This window comes from Lontra canadensis, unplaced genomic scaffold (genome assembly GCF_010015895.1).
Source record: "Lontra canadensis isolate GAN:19392208 unplaced genomic scaffold, GSC_riverotter_1.0 scaffold213, whole genome shotgun sequence".
Classification (NCBI taxonomy): Eukaryota; Metazoa; Chordata; class Mammalia; order Carnivora; family Mustelidae; genus Lontra; species Lontra canadensis.
The window spans coordinates 842887-864231 of NW_022631207.1; the positions used below are offsets into that span (position 1 = coordinate 842887).

General features: G+C 38.1%; 1 protein-coding gene across 1 annotated transcript in view; it reads left to right on the top strand.

Annotated features, from left to right (window-relative positions):
* The window catches only part of LOC116861944 (neuronal PAS domain-containing protein 3-like), a 411248-nt gene that overhangs the window by 338732 nt on the left and 51171 nt on the right, over nucleotides 1–21345 (top strand). The window lies entirely within an intron of this gene.

Genomic DNA, 21345 nt, shown 5'->3' on the forward strand with positions numbered 1-21345 from the left:
CCTTTCACGCTGGCCTTGTAATGGTGCACAACTGGGGCTTTAATCGCACACGGTGCAGTGGAGGGAGCGATTGGTTATTAATATTTCTGAGGCACTTCCTGCAGTAAAAGGTCTGTTGTGGTTTCCACTGAACCACCCAGATGTTCATTTTTTTCCCCCAATTGGCTCTTATAGATGAAGTTTCGGGGAAAGCTTCCTCAGACTGCTCTTTAGCGACGTTTTTTGCCTGCTCAAGACTGATCAACTTTTTACCAGTTTTAGAAATTACTCTAACTTCGCTCTCCAATTTACTTTATATGAATAAATCAATATATTGAGAACAAAGAAATGTTGATTTCTCCCTCTCGTTAACCCCTTTCCTCTTGACAAGCTCTGTCCTATCCTTTTTTTACCCTCTCCATCTGGTCTTTGGGTATGTGCTAAATGTGGAGTTGCAGCAAACTCTTTATTTTAAAGGATTCTGGGGAGATAGCATATAGGCAGAAATCTAGTTTAATAGTCATTTGTCTGAGCTGTGAAGATTTTTTCCATATAAATGAACAAAGGCAATAAATATTAATTATAATCTGACTGCATTTCTTAACTACGCATGATACCTAGAATTTGAAAAACCAGAAAAACAGAAACAGAAACGGATCCTTCCTTCTTTTCCTATTTACTAATCTTAACCACATCCTAGAATGGTGACTGCTTCAAGGGATGGCCTGGGGACCTGTATTCCTTTTATAAGCTGCATCCTCCCAGGTACCCCCAAGTTAGTATGCAATTTAAGTGAAAACAGTGGGCCTTCTATGCAAATGAAAATTTATGACAAGGCCACTCCTATTCTTCCCGGTAGATTCATACCCTAAAACCCAAATACAGAATTTCTGTAGCTGCCATAGTTCCGTGTGCATAATCCGATGTTAAACTGGAGAATTGGAGTGAAAATGTTACTTTGGCCACCTAATGTGCATCCACTTTCCTCATAACATCAGTATCACAATTTTCCTCTGAGGTGCTATGCTTATCCTACATCTAAGCCCCTTCATTTAGGTAGCGCTGTTTCCACGGTGATCTTGGGAATAGATCTGTGATTTAGTTTTTGCAGGTAGGGCTCTGGATACCCCAGGTATGTCTCGTTGGATGGTTTAGCGATACACTTATGAGCTCTTTGCTGAGACTATTGGAAGAAAATCATGTTCTTTTCTCTGCACTTGAACCTGAGAACATAAGTTTTTGGCAAGGTCATCAGCCATCTTACCACTCAGGGAGCCTGAGCTTGAAGCCCATCCAGTGGAAGGCAAAACCTGAAGACAGAAAGAAATTCGATCTTGCTGACATTATTTGAATCCCTGAATAAAGCATTGAGATTCTAGGAGCCAGGCTGGTCTGCCATCTGACCCACCTTCTAGCCTTCCCACCTTCTCCTCTCCCTCCCTCCCTTCCTTCCTTTTAACATACTTAAATCTGAGCTGAGTTGGATTGTGTGTGTGTGCTTAAGTTTGTTCTGAGGTAAATCTTCTCTCTATTTCAGTTAGAAGAGTTTTAATGCCAGAAAGTGAGAGAGAAGTGGCAGGGGTGGGGATGGGAGAGGGAAGCAAAGATAAAATACATGGGATTCTAAAGCACATTTTCCTTATGAATAGAATAAAATTAAGATATAAGAAAATATTTGGAACATGACTCCATGCCATTCAATGAATTGTTGCAATTGTTCAGTTCAATATGGTGGTTTTTGAGTAGAAAACAATTTTGGTAGCACCAAACACATGTGTCATCTGTCGCACAAAAGATGTCAGTTTAGGATAGATGTGGGTCATCCTTAAGATAATTCAGAACCATAGCACAGAGGTTAACTTTTAAATTTGAAGAGAGACAAGATTTGCCAATATTTCAGGTAACCCTGCAAGACCACTTACAGTATCTTAATTAAAGTGACTTTGGAAATCTTTTTGTGTGTGTGTGATTAAAAAGATTTCAAAGATTTGAGTATAAATTTGATTAGAAGCTTGAGCATTTTAAAGAATATCTAGGATAGTATTTTGTATGTGGAAAATGTTTGATAGTTTGGATTGCCATAAAAGTCTTATTTCCAAATACATTTAGGAAATAATTCAAAATTGGATTTGAACTTGAAGAATCTAAGGTCTGTACATGGTGCTGATTATTGCTTTTCATCTTTTGAAGTTGGGCTGGTAAAACAAAGCTTGCTTTCAACAACAACTGTGTAATATCAGCCTAACTATCATAGTGAATGTTGATTGTTGAGATTTAATAAAGCTGTTGGTATCTAAAATGTTATTCCTTAAATTACCACGGCATGCTACTTAAAGCATAAAAAGTACATTCCACTTTGAAGTTTGAGAAACTTTAAAATTCTACCATTGTGTTAACAAACACAGGATACAGTGGGAAGACTTGTGAGGCTTCTGGTCATTGTTAAGCTCCATCAGAGCTCCCGAAGCTGAGCCTGATGGGTGCTCTTGGACAACTTGAACGTTCGCATGTCCTTTGGGTTTGATTCAACTGCATGAACGTTTGTGAACAAGTTCACATGCATTTGCAATATTTAGTATATGTAGTATTAAAACACTTAGGTTAAGAAATTTAGATATTTTAAAGTACAGGAATAATACCAGAGAGGATACAGATCTGCAGTATAAACTATTAGTTCTCCAAGTACCATAGTAGTGTTAACACATGGAAGAATTCATTTTCTTAGGTCATAAATCAATAGGCATGTTCATTTTAGTGGTTGAATGCTCATCATTGTTTTTCTCTGGACTTATTGATAGGCACTAACTTTGTTAAAACTACATGAATATCTTATCATATAATCTAAAGGAAATGGACCAACAGTTGTTCCAAGTGAACATTGATTTATTTCCAACATAATTTGTAAATGAACATTGGTGTGCTCTCTCCTGTTCATCCACTGTCTATTGGCTATATGAAAGCAGGCACTGTGTGTGTTTCAGTCATCAACTTATTCTCAGGATCCAATTGGATTCTCAATAAATGTTTTGAATAAATGAATAATGATTAAATTAATGAACAGAAATAGATTTTTGAAGAGGCCTTAGGAAGGGAAGATTTAGATGTAACAACTGGTATGTAGGCGGATGCAAAACCAATTTTTTTTTTTTTTTTTTTTTTTGGTACTAGCAAGTGTCATTATTAAGGAATTAAGAATGGGGGAAAACACTGAATAGAAACACTCAGCAGAAACCAATAAAACACTAAACAGAAATCTTGGAGCATGGTGAAAGGAATAGGTTAAGGTCTGAAAGAGTGATGATGTATCTAGTCCTGCAGTTGGGAACTGAGTGAAACTCAAAAAAATGATGGATGGGAATTCAGAAATTAACAAGGGTCAGTGGTAGCCAGAATAAAATTGGAATGAATTGTAACATGTGGAAAAATGGTGAAATTCAATGATTGTTTTGAGTCTATGCATCAAACTGTAGAAAGAAGTTGATGAAAGAAACTGAAAGGGAGAATTATTTTTAGATTTTAGAAGAGGATAGTTGAAAATACACTAGGAAGTCATAAAAATAAAACATAGACCTAAACTTTTATAAGACTAATGTACTCCAAATTGAAGTAGAGCTCCAGAGAAATACCTTCATTATCACTAATGATCTACATTACTACAGAGGCTACTAGTGACAGTGGTAACTGATGTTAGTTCCTACACAGTGATGATCTGGTTAGAAATCCATAGAAATTTCCATGGAAATTTCTATGGAAAAACAAACAAAAAACCGCCTGGGTTTTCATGACTTTTTTCTCACTTCATATTTCCACATAGGACAGTCTTCCTCTATATGACAGAGGCCTGAGATGGTATGGTAGTGCTTCAAAGTGCTTGTAAGCTTCCTCATATTTATTACTAAGTCTGTATGTTCTTTGCTTTCAGAATCAGAAAAATGGTCAGCGTCTATGACCTTCATCAAGCTGAGCCACCTCTGAAAATGGTTTCTATTAATTATTGTGTCTGGAAAAACTATTTATGTTTGATGATGTTTTGGCCGTTAAGAATTGTATTTACCTGTACAAGATGTACTTTGGAATGTAATCCTCAGATAACTTCCTCTTTTTATCCTCAAAGTAGTGTGCTGAAATTTAGAAACTTCATTCCAGATATTAACATTGGATTTTTTAATGGTGAGTAGGATATTGTGCACCAACAGAGAGAATACCACGGTAACTGCCAGGACAATTAACGTAAAAGAACAGTCAATTGCAGATTTATATTTTGCAGAGGAAAATTAGAACTTACCTGGAAGTTCATCTACTTGAAGAAATCTGTTATGAATCTTAGATCATTTAAAACACTATTATCAAATATTATAAAACATTTACCATATAAGTTTTTCTTATTCACACTCTAAAAAAATCAAGGCTCAGCCTATATCCATTAGGTTTTTAAAGAAACATCACTACACAATATTATCTAATCAGAATTGATCTACAGTGCTTTATTTAAAAAAAAAAATTTATTAACATATAATGTATTATTTGCCCCAGGGGTACAGGTCTGTGAATCGCCAGGTTTACACACTTCACAGCACTCACCATAAAACATATCCTCCCCAATGTCCATAACCCAACCACCTGCTCCCTACTCCCCTCCCCCCAGCAACCCTCAGTTTGTTTTGTGAGATTAAGAGTCTCTTATGGTTTGTCTCCCTCCTGAACCCATCTTGTTTCATTTTTTCCTTCCCCACTCCCCCAACTCCCCATGTTGCCTCTCAAATTCCTCATATCGGGGAGATCATATGATAATTGTCTTTCTCTGATTGACTTATTTCACTAAGCATAATACCCTCTAGTTCCATCCATGTCATCGAAAATGGCAAGATTTCATTTCTTTTGATGGCTGTATAGTATTCCATTGTATATATATACCACACTTTCTTTATCCAATCATCTGTTGATGGACATCTAGGTTCTTTCCATAGTTTGGCTATTGTGGACATTGCTGCTATGAACATATGGGTGCATGTGCCCCTTCAGATCACTCCATTTGTATCTTCAGGGTAAATACCCAGTAGTGTGATTGCTGGGTCATGGGTAGCTCTATTTTCAACTTTTTGAGGAACTTTCATGCTGTTTTCCAGAGAGGTTGCACCCACTTGCATTCCCATCAATAGGAGGGTTCCCCTTTCTCTGCATCCTTGCCAGCATCTGTCATTCCCTGACTTGTTAATTTTAGCCATTCTGACTGGTGTGAGGTAGTATCTCATTGTGGTTGTGATTTGTATTTCCCTGATGCCAAGTGATGTGGAGCACTTTTTCATGTGTCTATTGACCATCTGGATGTCTTCTTTGCAGAAATGTCTGTTCATGTCCTGCCCATTTCTTGACTGGATTATTTGTTTTTTGGGTGTTGAGTTTGATAAGTTCTTTATAGATTTTGGATACTAGCCCTTTATCTGATATGTTTTTTGCAAATATCTTCTCCCATTCTGTCAGTTGTCTTTCAGTTTTGTTAACTGTTTACTTTGCTGTGCAAAAGCTTTTAATTTTGATGAAGTCCCATTTTTGCCCTTGCTTCCCTTGCCTTTGGCAGTGTTCCTAGAAGAAGCTGCTGTGACTGAGGTTAAAGAGGTTGCTGCCTGTGTTCTCCTCTAGGATTTTGATGGATTCCTTTCTCACATTGAGGTCCTTCCTCCATTTTGAGTCTATTTTTGTGTGTGGTGTAAGGAAATGGTCCAGTTTCATTTTTCTGCATGTGGCTGTCCATTTTTCCCAACACCATTTGTTGAAGAGACCGTCTTTTTTCCATTGGACATTCTTTCCTGCTTTGTTAAAGATTAGTTGACCATAGAGTTGAGGGTCTATTTCTGGGCTTTATATTCTGTTCCATTGATCTATGTGTCTGTTTTTGTGCCAGTACCATACTGTCTTGATGATGACAGCTTTGTAATAGAGCTTGAATTGTGATTCCACCAACTTTGGCTTTCTTTTTCAACATTCCTCTGGCTATTCAAGGTCTTTTCTGCTTCTGTATAAATTTTAGGATTATTTGTTCCATTTCTTTGAAAAAAGTTGATGGTCTTTTGATAAGGATTGCATTAAATGTGTAGATTGCTTTAGGTAGCAAAAACATTTTCACAATATTTGTTCTTCCAATCCATGAGCATGGAACATTTTTCCATTTCTTTGTGTCTTCCTCAATTTCTTTCATGAGTACTTTATAGTTTTCTGAGTACAGATTGTTTGCCTCTTTGGTTAGGTTTATTCCTAGGTATCTTATGGTTTTGGGTGCAATTGTAAATGGGATGGGCTCCTTAATTTCTCTTTCTTCTATCTTGTTGTTGGTATATAGAAATGCAGCTGATTTCTCTGCATTGATATCATATTCTGACTACTGAATTGCTATACAGGTTCTAGCAGATCTGAAGTGGAGTCTTTTGGGTTTTCCACATAAAGTATCATATCATCTGCAAAGAGTGATAGTTTGACTTGTTCTTTGCCGATTTGGATGCCTTTAATTTCTTTTGTTGTCTGATTGCTGAGGCTAGGACATCTAGTACAATGCTGAATAGCATTGCTGATAGTGGACATCCTTGCTGTGTTCCTGACCTTAGCAGAAATGCTCTGTTTATCTCCATTGAGGATGATATTTGCTGTGGGTTTTTCATAGATGGCTTTGATGATATTGAGGAATTTACCTTCTATCTCTACACTTTGAAGAGTTTTGATCAAGAAAGGATGCTCTACTTTTCAAATGCTTTTTCAGCATCTATTGAGAGTATTGTATGGTTCTTGTTCTTTCTTTTATTAATGTATTGTATCCCATCGATTGATTTGCAGATGTTGAACCAACCTTGCAGCCCTGGAATAAATCCCACTTGGTTGTGGTGAATAATCCTTTTAATGTACTGTTGGATCCTATTGGCTAGTATTTTGGTGAGAATTTTCGTATCTGTGTTATCAAGGACATTAGTCTGTAATTCTCTTTTTAATGGAGTCTTTGTCTGCTTTTGGGATCAAGGTAATGCTGGCCTCATAAAATGAGTTTGGAAGTTTTCCTTCCATTTCTATTTTTTGGAACAGTTTCAGGAGAATAGGTATTAATTCTTCCTTAAATGTTTGGTAGAATTCCCCTGGGAAGCCGTCTGGCCCTGGGCTCTTGTTTGATTGGAGATTTTTGATGACTGTTTCAATCTCCTTACTGGTTATGGGTCTGCTCCCTATTTCTTCCTGGTTCAGTTTTGGTAGTTAATAAGTCCCTAGGAATGCCTCCATTTCTTCCAAATTGTCCAATTTGCTGGTGTATACTTGCTCATAATATGTTCTTATAATTGTTTGTATTTCTTTGATGTTGGTTGTGATCTCTCCTCTTTCATTTATGATTTTATTTATTTGGATCCTTTCTCTTTTCTCTTTGATAAGTCTGGCCAGGTTTTTTTATTTTATTTTATTTTATTTTTTAAAGATTTCATCTATTTATTTGACAGTCAGAGATCACAAGCAGGCAGAGAGGCAGGCAGAGAGGGAGGGGGAAGCAGGCTCCCCGATGAGCAGAGAGCCTGATGCGGGGTTCAATCCCAGGACGCTGGGATCATGACCTGAGCCGAAGGCAGAGGCCTTAACCCACTGAGCCACCCAGGCACCTCCAGGGGTTTATCAATCTTATTAATTCTTTCAAAGAACCAATTCCTAGTTTTGTTGATTTGTTCTGTTGGGGTTTTTTTTCCTTTGTTTCTTTTTTTCTTCCTTTCTTTCATTGATTCCTGCTCTGATCTTTATTATTTTTCTTCTTCTGCTGGCTTTAGGCTTTCTTTGCTGTTCTTTCTGCAGCTCCTTTAGGTGTAGGGTTAGGTTGTGTACTTGAGACCTTTCTTGTTTCTTGAGAAAGGCTTGTATCGCTATGTACTTTCCTCTCAGGACTGCCTTTGCTGTGGCCCACAGATTTTGAACAGTTTTGTTTTCATTATCATTTGTTTCCATGAATTTTTTTCAATTCTTCTTTAATTTCCTGGTTGACCCATTCATTCTTCAGTAGGATGCTCTTTAGCCTCCATGTACTTGGTTTCTTTCCAACTTTCCTCTTGTGATTGAGTTCTAGCTTCAGAGCATTGTGGTCTGAAAATATGCAGGGAATGATTCCAGTCTTTTGGTACTGATTGAGACCTGATTTGTGACCCAGGATGTGATCTATTCTGGAGAATGTCCCATGTGCACTAGAGAAGAATGTGTATTCTGTTGCTTTGGGATGGAATGTTCTGAATATATCTGTGATGTCCATCTGGTCCAGTGTGTCATTTAAGGCCTTTATTTCCTTGTTGATCTTTTGCTTGGATCATCTGTCCATTTTACTGAGGGGGGTGTTAATGTCCCCTACTATTATTGTATTATTGTTGATGTGTTTCTTTGACTTTGTTATTAATTGGTTTATATAGTTGGCTGCTCCCATGTTAGGGGCATGGATATTTAAAATTGTTAGATCTTCTTGTTGGACAGACCCTTTGAGTATGATATAGTGTCCTTCCTCATCTCTTATTATAGTCTTTGGCTTAAAATCTAATTGATCTGATAAAAGGATTGCCACCCCAGCTTCCTTTTGATGTCCATTAGCATGGTAAGTTGTTTTCCACCCCCTCACTTTAAATCTAGAATTGTCTTTGGGTCTAAAATGAGTTTATTGCTGGGGTGCCTGGGTGGTTCAGTGGGTTAAGCCCCTGCCTTCAGCTCAGGTCATGTTCTCAGGGTCCTGGGATCGAGTCCCACATTGGGCTCTCTGCTCAGCAGGGAGCCTGCTTCCTCCTCTCTCTCTGTCTGCCTGTCTCTCTGTCTACTTGTGATCTCTGTCTGTCAAATAAATAAATAAAATCTTTAAAAAATAAATAAATAAAATGAGTTTATTGCAGACAGCATATTGATGGGTTTTGTTTTTTTATCCATTCTGATACCCTGTGTCTTTTGATGGGGGCATTTAGCCCATTTACATTCAGGGTAACTATTGAGAGATATGAATTTAGAGCCATTGTATTGCCTGTAAGGTGACTATTACTGTATATTGTTTTTGTTCCTTTCTGGTCTACTACTTTTAGGCTCTCTCCTTGCTTGAGGACCCCTTTCAATATTTCCTGTAGGGCTGGTTTGGTGTTTACACATTCTTTTAGTTTTTGTTTGTCCTGGAAGATTTTTATCTCCCCTTCTATTTTCATTGATAGCCTAGCTGGATATAGTATTCTTGGCTTCATGTTTTTCTCATTAATTGCTCAGAATATATCATGGCAGTTCTTTCTGGCCTGCCAGGTCTCTGTGGATAAGTCTGCTGCCAATCTAATATTTTTATCGTTCTATGTTAAAGACTTGTCCCGAGCTGCTCTCAGGATTTTCTCTGTCACTAAAGCTTGTAAGTTTTACTCTTAGATGATGGGGTGTGGACCTATTTTTATTGATTTTGAGGGGGGTTCTCTGTGCCTCCTGGATTTTGATAATTGTTTCCTTTGCCATATTAGAAATTCTCCACTTTAATTCACTCCAATATACCTTCTGCCCCCCTCTCTCTTTCTTCTTCTTTTGGAATCCCAATTATTCTAATGTTATTTTGTCTTATGGTATCACTTATCTCTCAAATTCTTCCCTTGTGGGGTCCAGTAGTTGTTTGTGCAGTAGTTGTGGTCCAGTAGTCATTTGTCCAGTAGTTGTTTGTCTCTCTTTTGCTCAGCTTCTTTATTCTCCATCATTTGGTCTTCTATATCACTAATTCTCTCTTCTGTCTCATTTATTCTAGCAGTGAGAGTCTCCAATTTTTATTGCACCTCATTAATAGCTTTTTTGATTTCAGCTTGGTTAGATTTTAGTTCTTTATTTTTTCTCCAGAAAGAGCTTTTATTTCTCCAGACAGTGTTTCTCTAATATCTTCCATGCCTTTTTTGAACCTAGCTAGCACCTTGAGAATTGTCATTCTGAACTCTAGATCTGACATATTACCAATGTCTGTATTGATTAGGTCCCTAGCCTTGTGTATTGCCTCTTGTTCTTTTTTCTGCCTTGTCATTTTGTCCAGATAGGAATATATGAACGAGAGAATAAAATACTAAAAGGGTGCCAAAGGCCCCAGAAAAATGTACGTTAACCAAATCAGAAGAGACCCCAAATAGGCAGGAGGAAAAAGGAGTTAAAAAGAAATTAGAAAAATTTTATATATATATAAAATTTTATATATACAGAGCCATCCACTTGATTTTGGGAGTATTTTGGTCTCTTAGAAGAAACTACCTCCCAAAATTTTAAAGAAAGAAAAGTTATATATATACCAAAATAAGAGTAAACATGATGAAGGGATGGAATATGACTGTAAAGATTAAAATAAAAAAAAAATCTAAAAAAAGGAATTGATAAATTGGTTGGAAAAAGAAAGAAAGAGAAAGAGGAAAGAATTTGCTCAGGCTGGAGACTAGAACAAAGCCATGTGCTAGATTTAGGGTATATTTTGATCTATTGGAAGAAATTATATCCCAAAATATTTTATAAGAAAAAACCCTGTATGTATACAAAAAATAAAGTCAGATACAATGAAGGATAAAATATGACTATAATAATGAAGGTTCAAAAAGAGTTTGTTTTTTTTTTTTTTTAGAAAGGTATTGTTAAGATAAACTAGTTTAAAAAAGTTAAAAGAGGAAAGAGGAAAAGTTAAAAAATTTGAATAAGAAAAAAATAACATTAAAAAAATTAATTAACTTTGCAAGACTAAAGTATCATGGGGAGGGGCACCTGGATGGCTCAGTGGATTAAGCCTCTGCCTTCGGCTCAGGTCATGATCTCAGGCTCCTGGGATTAAGCCCTGCATCAGGCTCTCTGCTCAGCAAGGAGCCTGCTTCCCCCTCTCTCTCTGCCTGCCCCTCTGCTTACTTGTGATCTCTCTCTGTCAAATAAATAAATAAAAATCTTAAAAAAAAAAATCATGGGGAGAAAGCCATGAATTCCGTGCTTGTTTTCTCCTCTTCTGGAATTCTGATGTTCTCCCTGATTAGTCAGCTTGGTCTTGGCTGCATGTTCTTGTTGATCTTCTGTGGGTCCTGTTGCCATGATCCTCATATGTCTGCCCGAGGTGGAATTGCACTGCCCTTGCCAGGGGCCAGGCTAAATAATCCTCTTGGGTTCGCTATTGGGAGGTTTTGTTCCCTGAATGCTTTCCGCAGAGCTCTAGAGGAAAGGAATGAAAATGGCGGCCTCCTAGTCTCTGGCCCAGAGGAGCCAAGAGCGCAGGACCCCACTTCTTAGTGTGCCCTCGGAGAAAAGCGCTCAATCGCTCTCGTCTCCCTGGTCTTGGGCCTCTCTCTGAGTTCACCCTGCCTGTGACTGAGCATTTCTGTCTCTGGCACAGAGCCCTGTTTGGAGTCCCCAAACCCAGCAGATTCCTGCCTCCAGAGAAGAAAGGTGAGACCCAGATCTGCCACTTGTGAGGCCCTGCTCAAAGAGCAGTGGTCCGACTGTGCCACAGATCACAGTTTAAGGTAACCCAGAGCTGAGAGTGCAATCCTCTGCTCCATCTCTGTAGTTGGCTTTCCTGCTCTGATACCTGCGAGGTCTGCTACACTCAGACACCCCCAATCCTTCTGTGACCCTGGGGACCTGAGACCACACTGTTCCCTCGAGGGTTCCACCCTGCCTAGCCTCTGGAGTGATGTCCCTCAGTGGAGCAGACTTTTTAAAAAGTTCTGATTTTTTTGCTTCCTTGCTCCACTGTTTGCTGGCAGCTGGCTCCTCCTGCCGAGGTCTATCTTTCTGTTGCTTCAGATTCACTTCTTCGCACCCCTACCTTTCAGAAAGTGGCCCATTTTCTGCTTCTATAATTGCTGCTCTTCTTTTCTTCGGTCTCCTGTTGGGTTTTAGGTGTTCTGAATGGTTTGATAACTACCTAATTGAACTCCTGCTACCTGATGTCATCTCAGTCTGCTCCTCCTCCTCCATCTTGACTCCTCCTCTGATCTACAGTGTTTTCATTTCTAGGTTCTTTTCTGGATTTTTCCAAGACCTTTTGGGAATAATAAGAGGTGGCAGTTGCTAAATATAGCAAAAGTAGATTGGTGATATAAAATAATAAATAGTAGAAAAGCAAATAAAAGCCGTTGTCTCAAAGTAGCTATTCATAGCATTAGGGGACAGATGCTTTGGGGAAAAGAAGTGATATATCCTGTGGGTATCGCCATACTGTTTTTGGAAGAACAGTAGTCATTCTGAATAAACAAAGTAACATAACTCAAATTCCAGTAACTGGTTTTGTTCTTTTGTTGTCAATCAAAGACAGTAATTAATTAATTAATTCTGATTATATATTAATTTTTTTATTCAGTTAGCCAACATATAGTACATTATTAGTTTTTGATGTAGTGTTCAATGATACATTAGTTCCATATAACACAATGCACATCACAGTTATTTATTGAACAGGAATACAGGAATTTGCCACAGAGTTTTGATTCTCACTTTTATTTATGACTCATTTCAAGGTCTTGAGAGAACCCCTCAGCTGCTCTGCTTCAGAGTTTGCTATTGGGAACCTTTCATAAGATTTAATGTGGAACTTGAAGTACAGCTAATGATTATAGGGCATACTCGATGAGATGATTGGAATCCTCTATGGCAGTTGAATTCAGTTATTCTTTTAAACTATTTTTTAGTTGTTTCAAATACAGAGAATAAATTACTCAAATGATTTTATTCAAACTATTCTACTTTGAGTCCTGTTTTAGAGCATCATCTTAATCTTACAGCAAGTCCTCAAACACAACCCTTGTCTGTTTATATTAGTACCTATGGAATTTAGCAAGTATGCCAAAATGGCAGGATATGGATGTGTGATTGAATGATATCTAGGAGCTTGGATTTTCATCTTTACATACTTTTTATTCCATGTCACCTTTTAACCATAAAGCATTTGGACTAAAAACAAAACATGGTATGTTTTCTCAGGACTACATATGGAACATTGACCCTATTGTTAATTTTTGAGCTTTTGCTCAGAGAAATTATCGGTGCTATTACCATTTTAGCTTAAAATACTCATTTCTAAGTAGCAAAATGGTATTAACTAGGCTTATTTAGTATAATAATAAGCAATGAGGAAATACTTTAATGTTAGAGATTATATGTGTTTGTTTCAATTTGCATAATAACACCTCCCCATGTTTGGAAATAACTCTTTTAACAAATGTTCCCAGGCTTGATAAAATCATTATGTAAATTGCACATCTATGGAGACACTAGGTAAGAAGGAATCCTTACTGTCTCATTTGGAATTAACAGAATTTCAGACATCCTGGACAGCTACAAATATTTAGTTCCCATTACGTATGTAGTTATCTGATTTTTTTCCCCAGGTTTTTTAAACTGGATAGATATAATGGACCTAAGACATGGTGTAAGTTTAAGGGGTACATACAGAGTATTGATCTGATACACTTAAATATTGCAAAATTATTACCACCAAAGTGTTACCCAACACCTGCATCACATCACATGATTCTTGTTTCCTTAATAGTTATCTGTTCATGTCCAGAAATTGGTGTGGATGTGTCTGGAAGTAGAAATAGACAAAAAGCTGTAAGTAACTAGGCAAACAATCACATTGCCCTGGAGAAAGGGAAGGATTTACGAGCTAGAGAGAACTGTTATAAGGAGGTATCTGTTTTTGAAATGTGGCATTAAGGCTAATCCAATGGATGAAGTGGAGGGAAGGAATTATCTTTCTTCTTGAATCATTATTGTATTCCAAATAAATAACACTGTAGTTACTTTTTTCATAAGTGATCACTCAGTTGCTTTGCCTCCTAAATTAGCTATATTTACTCAATCAGAGAGAAGAAAGTAATTAGAATAACTTACTTGCCAAATTTACCTAAATCTTCTAAGGCAGATACAGTTTTAATGAAATACCTGCCACTGTGGAAATCAGTGTAAAAGCCACTGACTTTAATCTACGTAGGAAATTCTCTCTTTACAACTGAAAAGGGGATTGTCATTTTTCTTCTAGAATCTATTTTGTTTTTACTGTGAATGGTGTTTTTACAAAGAACCTGATTTTTTGGAATGTCAGGAGCTATGCTTGATTAAAAAAAAATTGCATAGGTAGCTTCTGATTATATTTTAATACAACTAAATGGTATGTGGGAGAAATATTTTTAAGATAAGTATTTGTAAATGAAGAAATTGATTACAACTATATGCCAGTCCTGTAGCCTTTTCAAAATACCACTCCATATTTTTAATGGAATGACTGGTCTGTAGGACACCAAATGCTGCAGGGTCTCCTTGGATTTTCGAAACTCTTCCCACCAGTAAGTTTATATTATACTGGAATAACCATATTGCCTGCTGGAAAACACGTCCACCAAAAGTTCAAGTTGAGAAAAATTTTGCTACTTATTGTGTAACTGATATTCTTTGGATTTATAAATTCATGGCAAGGAATAGCTTTGGATGTTTGGTTCTTGGTTTATTTACAATACCTTGGCTAGTAGTAGAGTAGGTAGGGTGGGTGTTTTGGGTTTGCTAGGCCAGCGTTATATATTTAATTTAAACACAATTGTAGTATTCCCCCATATTCTTAAGTGATAGCCAAAATAAAAGTGAAATAGTTATCTGAAGGAAAAAAAAATGTATAAAATGAATATTGAACCTGTGATACAGGATGAAACAAAATAGCAACACATGAAAATTAATACTCTTAATATTTGACCAAAACTCACTTCAGGTTATTTTTATTTCTTTCCAAGAAGGCCTCTGATTTCATTAGTGAGACATGGTAAGACACTTTTAAAGTTCTATCTATAAATAGCATCTTTCTCATAAACTGACCTAGTGATATTAAATTGGTACAAAGCTCAAAATCAGTATTTAACATTTAATGGAACGAACAAACTAATTCTGCAATTTAACTCAACATTTGCAGTAAGATGACTTGTACCCTAATGGCTTGTAATTAATTTTTCTGAAAATCATATTTATGATAGTCTGCAGATTCAGGGCTTTATCTAATACATAATGTTCATTTTGAGCCTTTAATTGCATTTAAATTAAAATTGGCTTAGCAGGAAGATGAATTGTGGGAATGCATCAAACCACCCAGCATGTCCTGAAGATGTGAGCCTGAAAATGCAATTTGGTGAAGATGTGCAGAATCATTTGGAGTTCATTAATTTTTATTGCACAGGTAGTTTTACTAAAGTAGGTTATTTTCTTTGAAATTTATATTTATGTTTATGTCAATAGCTGAATATTGTATTAGCCCTTACATCTATTAGAGTTTATTAACCTGGCCTAATAGAGGTTGCTCATATTGAGAAGAAAGATAATTTGTGTCTGCCCCTCATTCTGATTCGGGGAGAATGGTACCATAGGAATGCATTCTTAGGGGAGGCAGGGAGAGGGAAGGGAGCCTCGAGGAAGAAAGTCAAACAAGTGGCTGCTCAGGTTTCAGGGAGAGGACTCTGGAAGAATCTGGTGAGGGCTCATCTGAGAAGACATTCTTATTACTGACCTTCTCGGGCCTTCCAGGCTGAATAATTTTTTTCTCTCTGCATGACTGAGGTTCTGACCTGGCCATTGCAATGAAGGGTTATTGATGTGCAACTCTGTTTGTGGTTTAATGTGCCTGAGCTTTGGCCAACCGGCCTGTAAGTGATTCCTTAACTTGCAGATGCTGCGGAGGTGATCCAATTTAATTATAATGTCACTTTACAATTATAAGGGAAAAGAGGTTTTACGTTGTCTAATGAATACAAATTGTCTGCAATTTGAAAATACAAAGAAATAAAAATTAACATTTGTCCTCTTTGCCAGAGAATTTACATTTGTGCAACTGGTACTAATAAGTAAAATAATTCTATTACCTAAATTCATTAAACACATGTGCTTTTTATTTTGGAGATAGTATACCATTCTTATTAATAAAATGATATTGTTAGCATTTGCCATTCTGGACTCATTTTCCCCCCTTTGCAGACAGTGTAATTAGGGATGGAAAAAGCTTCAGGATGAGCAAATGCCTGCTCTAGAAATGAATTATATAATTGTGGTAATGATTTTCCCTAGAACTCTTTTTGCCAACTGTAACATTTTTTCACCTCACTGTGTTTTTTAACGTGTGTGTGTGTGTGCGCACACGTGCGCACACGTATGCATACGTACACTCTGTGTACTGTCTTATTTCAAAAAAATGTAGGAATAGTTTTCCATTCTGGCAATCTGCTGCAAGTTCCTAGTTTGTGGTCAGTGATGATAGAAGCCCATATTCATTTACCACGCACCAATCAGAACTTGACAGAGGTATTGCTTATTTTCTCATTTCATCACTGGAGCATGCTGCCGTAGTTTAGTCCCTAATTACTCTCAGACTGAGACGATCCAAATATTCCCATGGTGGTAATATTTTCCTGCCTGGGTGAGTCATTACGTTGTTTGGCAGACTGAAACACCAGCCTTCCGTTGTTGGAACACTACCCCTCATGTAGCGCCACGTCCTCCCCTCAGTGCTGTCTGCTCCCCGACGTCGGTCCTGCTGCGACATTTCAAGCTATCCTGTACACAATCACATTTGTCTGCCTTCTCTCTGACTGATTGGACCGCTGCCAGTTCCCTTTTCAGGGCCAAGGACAGGAGAATGGGGGGTATCTGAAAAGAACTGCTTAATGATCTAATGGACCAGTGCCTCTCTCCCACTGAGAGAGAGGGCTTATTTGTTTGCTGGTTACAGGAAAGGTCAGGGAAATCCTTTTCAACAAAGGCTGTGACAGTGAGGATGTGTCGATATCCTACGTTACTGCTGTTGGAATAACTTAATACCTTGGCTGCGCCCCACCCCCAGCAACAGAACCAGACATTTGGGGGTCTTTATTTCATTTTCCCTATCCTCCAGATGGCAGAAAATGGAAGTGAGGAAGCTTCGGTTCACACAAGAGTTTACACCAAATGCCAGATATCAGGAAGCTTCACAGGTATTCATCTCTGAAGAGCGTGATGAAGTTTGGAAAGCTGCTAAAGATAGCCAGCCTTTCTGAGAGGGGCTGTTATATAAGTATTTTAAATTATGTACATCTAAACCTGCAGGGATCCACAACATCTTACTTAGGGGAACTTGACCGTTTGTTATTTTTGGTTTAGAGGGATGCTTCTTAATTCCTTTGCCCTGATCTTTTCATCTGTGGGCACTTCATCGAAATAACCACAAATAAGCAGGTACCACCACATACAGGGGAGTTTTAGCTAAACTCTTTCTTTTTTTTTTTTTTTTAGATTTTATTTATTTATTTGACAGAGAGAGAGAGCACAATTAGGGAGAGAGGCAGGCAGAGAAAGAGGGGGAAGCAGGCTCCCCGCTGAGCAGAGAGCCCAATGCGGGGCTCGATCCCAGGACCCTGAGATCATGACTAGAGCGGCTGGCAGAGGCTCAACCCACTGAGCCACCCAGGCTCCCCCCACCCCTTTTTAAAGATTTTATTGCTAAACTCTTTATTAAAAGAGTTGAGAAATAGATGTATTAAATGAATGTATGAGAAGTACTTGGGTTCTACTCTTCAGGATAACATTCTAAGAAAATGTTACTCTACGGATAGCAGACATTTCTCTTCATGTCCTTGGTAAACATGAGGAACTGTAAAGTGGTTTTTCAGATGGATCATTGTAGAGTATAAAGGAAAAAAAATAGTGAAAGGGGGAAGAAAAAAAAAAGAAACCCAAACTTCGATGAGCCAGCTATCACACTCAGGAGACCTTCGGTGAGAAATTAACTGACTTCGAGAGATTTTCAGTAAGCTGTGGAGTAGCCAATAGTGACCAGAGCTACTTCTATTGAGATGTTTATTTAAACAAAGAAATCAGCAAACAATAGTTCGAAGTAAGGTTTTTTTTTTTTTTTTTCCTTTCTCTTTTTTATATTTTCTGAAAAAGGAACCAAGAGGCAGGAGAGGTTTGTCCCTCCATGTCACGGTTCACCTGCCCTGGAGGTGGAGGGTGGGGAGTCTTGCCGTCTGCTCACTCAACTGTATTTGACTAGGGCCGTCAGCCCCTCAGCTTTCACCAGCATTGAATATGTCAAAAAATCTCTCAAAGAAAGTGTAAATTTTAACTGGGCTGTTTCTGGTTCATATTTAATGCTGTTTAAAAAAGCTGCAAACACGCTGATGTCCAAGAGACTCGGGCGCTGTGCGAGTCCGCCGAGGTGTGGGCAGTGTGTGATTCCAAAAAATTAGGATAAGAGGCAGCTGGTAAAGATAATTTCTAAAGACCTCACAAGGTTGGAGTATTTTGTCAAGCAGCCTGAAATTAACCTTTCTTCAAGGAGGTGGGTTGTACCTAGATCAGGGTTTTTCTACTGTGTTCTTCCCCATTAAAGGAGCTTCTCTTCTGGTGAGTGTAACCACTGATTTCCTTTACAAGATCCCATCTTTATTGCTTCCTTTTTAAAAATGGACTGCAAAATGCTTTATAAGAACACATTATTACTGTGATTAACACGGTGATAATTATTTTCTGAGTCTGCCTGCCTCTTGGCATGTTAAAAGGCGACTGCTCAGTTAGCTCTTGGAACTGGAGCTGGGAGAAATTTTTGTCTAATTTCCCTTGCAGGCAGTCCTTGCCCTGCAGGGGGAGGTTGTTTCTAGCACCCGCATCTCCAGCTGGCAGGTGATGGATAGGTAGTGCATGGAGAGCCATTGCCTTCCCATTCATTGGTATGATCCAGTTTGGTTTTGGTTTTACTATGATAAGAATAAAGAGAGAAAGGCAGCCATAAAATGTATGGAAATGTATCCTCTGGGTGCTTGAACTTATTATTTTCTCAAGCTCACATGTTGAGGATAAAGGGGGCAACAGCCACGTGTGCACATCTCACCCCTAATCAGAATTTAGAGATATTTGCTGACTTTTTTTTTTTTTTTTAGAAAAGTCTGGATGTCTGAAAACGTGGCCCAGGTCTTTCTCTCTCTCTCTCTCTCTCTCTCAGCTAGCAGCCTGAAACTGTAGAATGCATTGCATCTTAAAAAGTGTGGCTTGAAGGAGAGCTGTTTATCCTTGGCACCAAATTTCCCTGCATAATGTATTTCCAGAAAAATGACTGGGGGATTTCCTATGAAGGAAGAGGGGATGGGGGTGGAGAATTGATAAAAATCTGAGTAAAGAGGAAGACAGACCCTCACACATTGAAGAACAGATTCTGTAGTCATGGGAGCTGGCAGAAATGCTCCGTGCTTTTCACAGTCAACATTCAAACAGATTATCAGATGGCATATTTCACCCTGTTGTTACTTTAAATGAAGTGACCATGAAATCAACAAATCTGCTGTCAGGTGCCTGTCACTAAGATAGTTCTTCCTGTCACACAATGCCTCACGTAGCAGGTAATGTGTTTTTAAGAATCAGTCCTGTGTCACCTCATCAAGTCCTTGTTAAAAAGATGAAATAAGACGGATGGTGTTGTCTACCATGGGGTTGACTGAAATTCAGTAGAATGAAATGTACAGTCTACAAAGAAATGCTTCAAAGAGAGCCACCACGGTGTAAGAGAGAATAGCTCTCTTTCCCTACTTTCTTATGGGCCTTTGCTTGTGTCCCTAGGATCACTTTGCCCTTTGCCTTTTTCATTGAATTCTAGTCAGTGAATCAATTAGATCGCATTTTGAACTCAGGGATGAGGGCTAGATGGTTTAGGTTTGTGCCGTCTAGCATATGATTCTGGAGAATGCTAAAACAAAACTAAGGATCTCTGAGATGGACTTGCTTTCTTACCTGGAAAGGAGAGATGAATTTATTGAGCTGTAAGGGATGTCCCCGAATATTTTTGTTGAGTTCTCTTCATGCATTTGAGTGTATTCTTTGGATTCTTGTCATTGTTCTATTTCCAGCTAGTCCTCTTGGTATTTTGAAATAATGATAGGAAAAAAGAAAAATCTGAAATACAAATCAGGTTCATACTGAAAATCATATGAATAGTGCAGTAAGGATGTATGTCTTAGTTTATGTATTGATTAAAATTTTCATTTACTCAGAAGTTTTATGTATAAAAGGATACATTTTATAGGGCTATCTGAGTGGCTCAGTTGGTTAGGTTTCTGACTTGGTTTTGGCTCGGGTCATGATCTCAGGGTCCTGGGATCCAGCCTTGTGTCAGGCTCTATGCTCAGTGCAGGGTCCGCTTGTCCACACCCATCCCCTCTGCTTCTCTCTCCACTTGCACGTGATCTCTCTCTCAATAAATAAATAAATAAATAAATAAATAAATGACTTTTAAAAGTATTAATACATTTTATGTGTAAGTTCAGTCTCTTGTATTACTGGTCATAAGTGTGATTTCTCTTTGTAGAGCATCAGTACTAGGTACACACCAGGTACAACCCTGAACCTACATTGCATAGAACTTCAAATTTGGAATCATAGATGCCACGAAGAAGTAGGTCTTTTTAATGCCACCAGGTTTGTATCCTTGGATTCAGCTCATATAACTGATAGATAATTCAGCACCAAATCTTATTATAGCGTCAAAGTCAAAATACCGGAATGTGGATGGAAATGCAAAGGCCTTTTTATGCATGCCTGTGTGCATCCATCCCATCCATCTAACTCTTGTGGTATAATTATTATGGAGCCACATCAGATTTGAACATTTAGAAGAATGAAAATCAATATCTGCTTTCCAGGAATTGAGCCTGGTGGTGGAGACACACAAATGATTATTAATACCCATGGGTAAGTGCTAAGGGTGGGACTTGGCATGAGAGAGACAGGGAGGACTTCACAAACAAAGTAACCCCTGAGATGGGTCCTGGAGGATGAATAAGAGTTCATAAGGGAAACAGTTAAAGAAGGGTACACACCCCAAAGCTTCAAAGGGTAAAAGGTCATGATGTGTCTTGGGGAAGATTGCCTTATTTGGTTGGGCTATAACATAAGGAAGGTATGTTCCAGAGACTTCATTTTGAATGCTGTAGAGGGGGAGACGGCCTTAGAGCACCACTAATGCATTGGATGCGTTGAAATACAGTAGTCAGAACTGTGGTCACATTTTAATGTGGGTAATATTATGGGTGAATAATGAGTTATTAACAAATCAGCCAGAGGCCTTTTCAGAAAAGAACACTCTTAAGAAAAGTGCTGTAGTTATTATTTTTTATTAATATGGGCAACTATTTTTATTCCCCATTTGTGTTTGGTTTAAGCTTGGTCCTTTCTCTTACTTATCTCTACAGGTCCATAGATGGGTTTCTAGATGTTCTTGCCCAGGTTGCATTAGTAATGAGACTTGCAGTTTTCTTCACACTTCCTTACAGCTTGGTTGATAAAAATCCCAATTGTGTGTGTGTGTATGTGTGTGTGTGAAATATTCAGCTAGATAATGACACC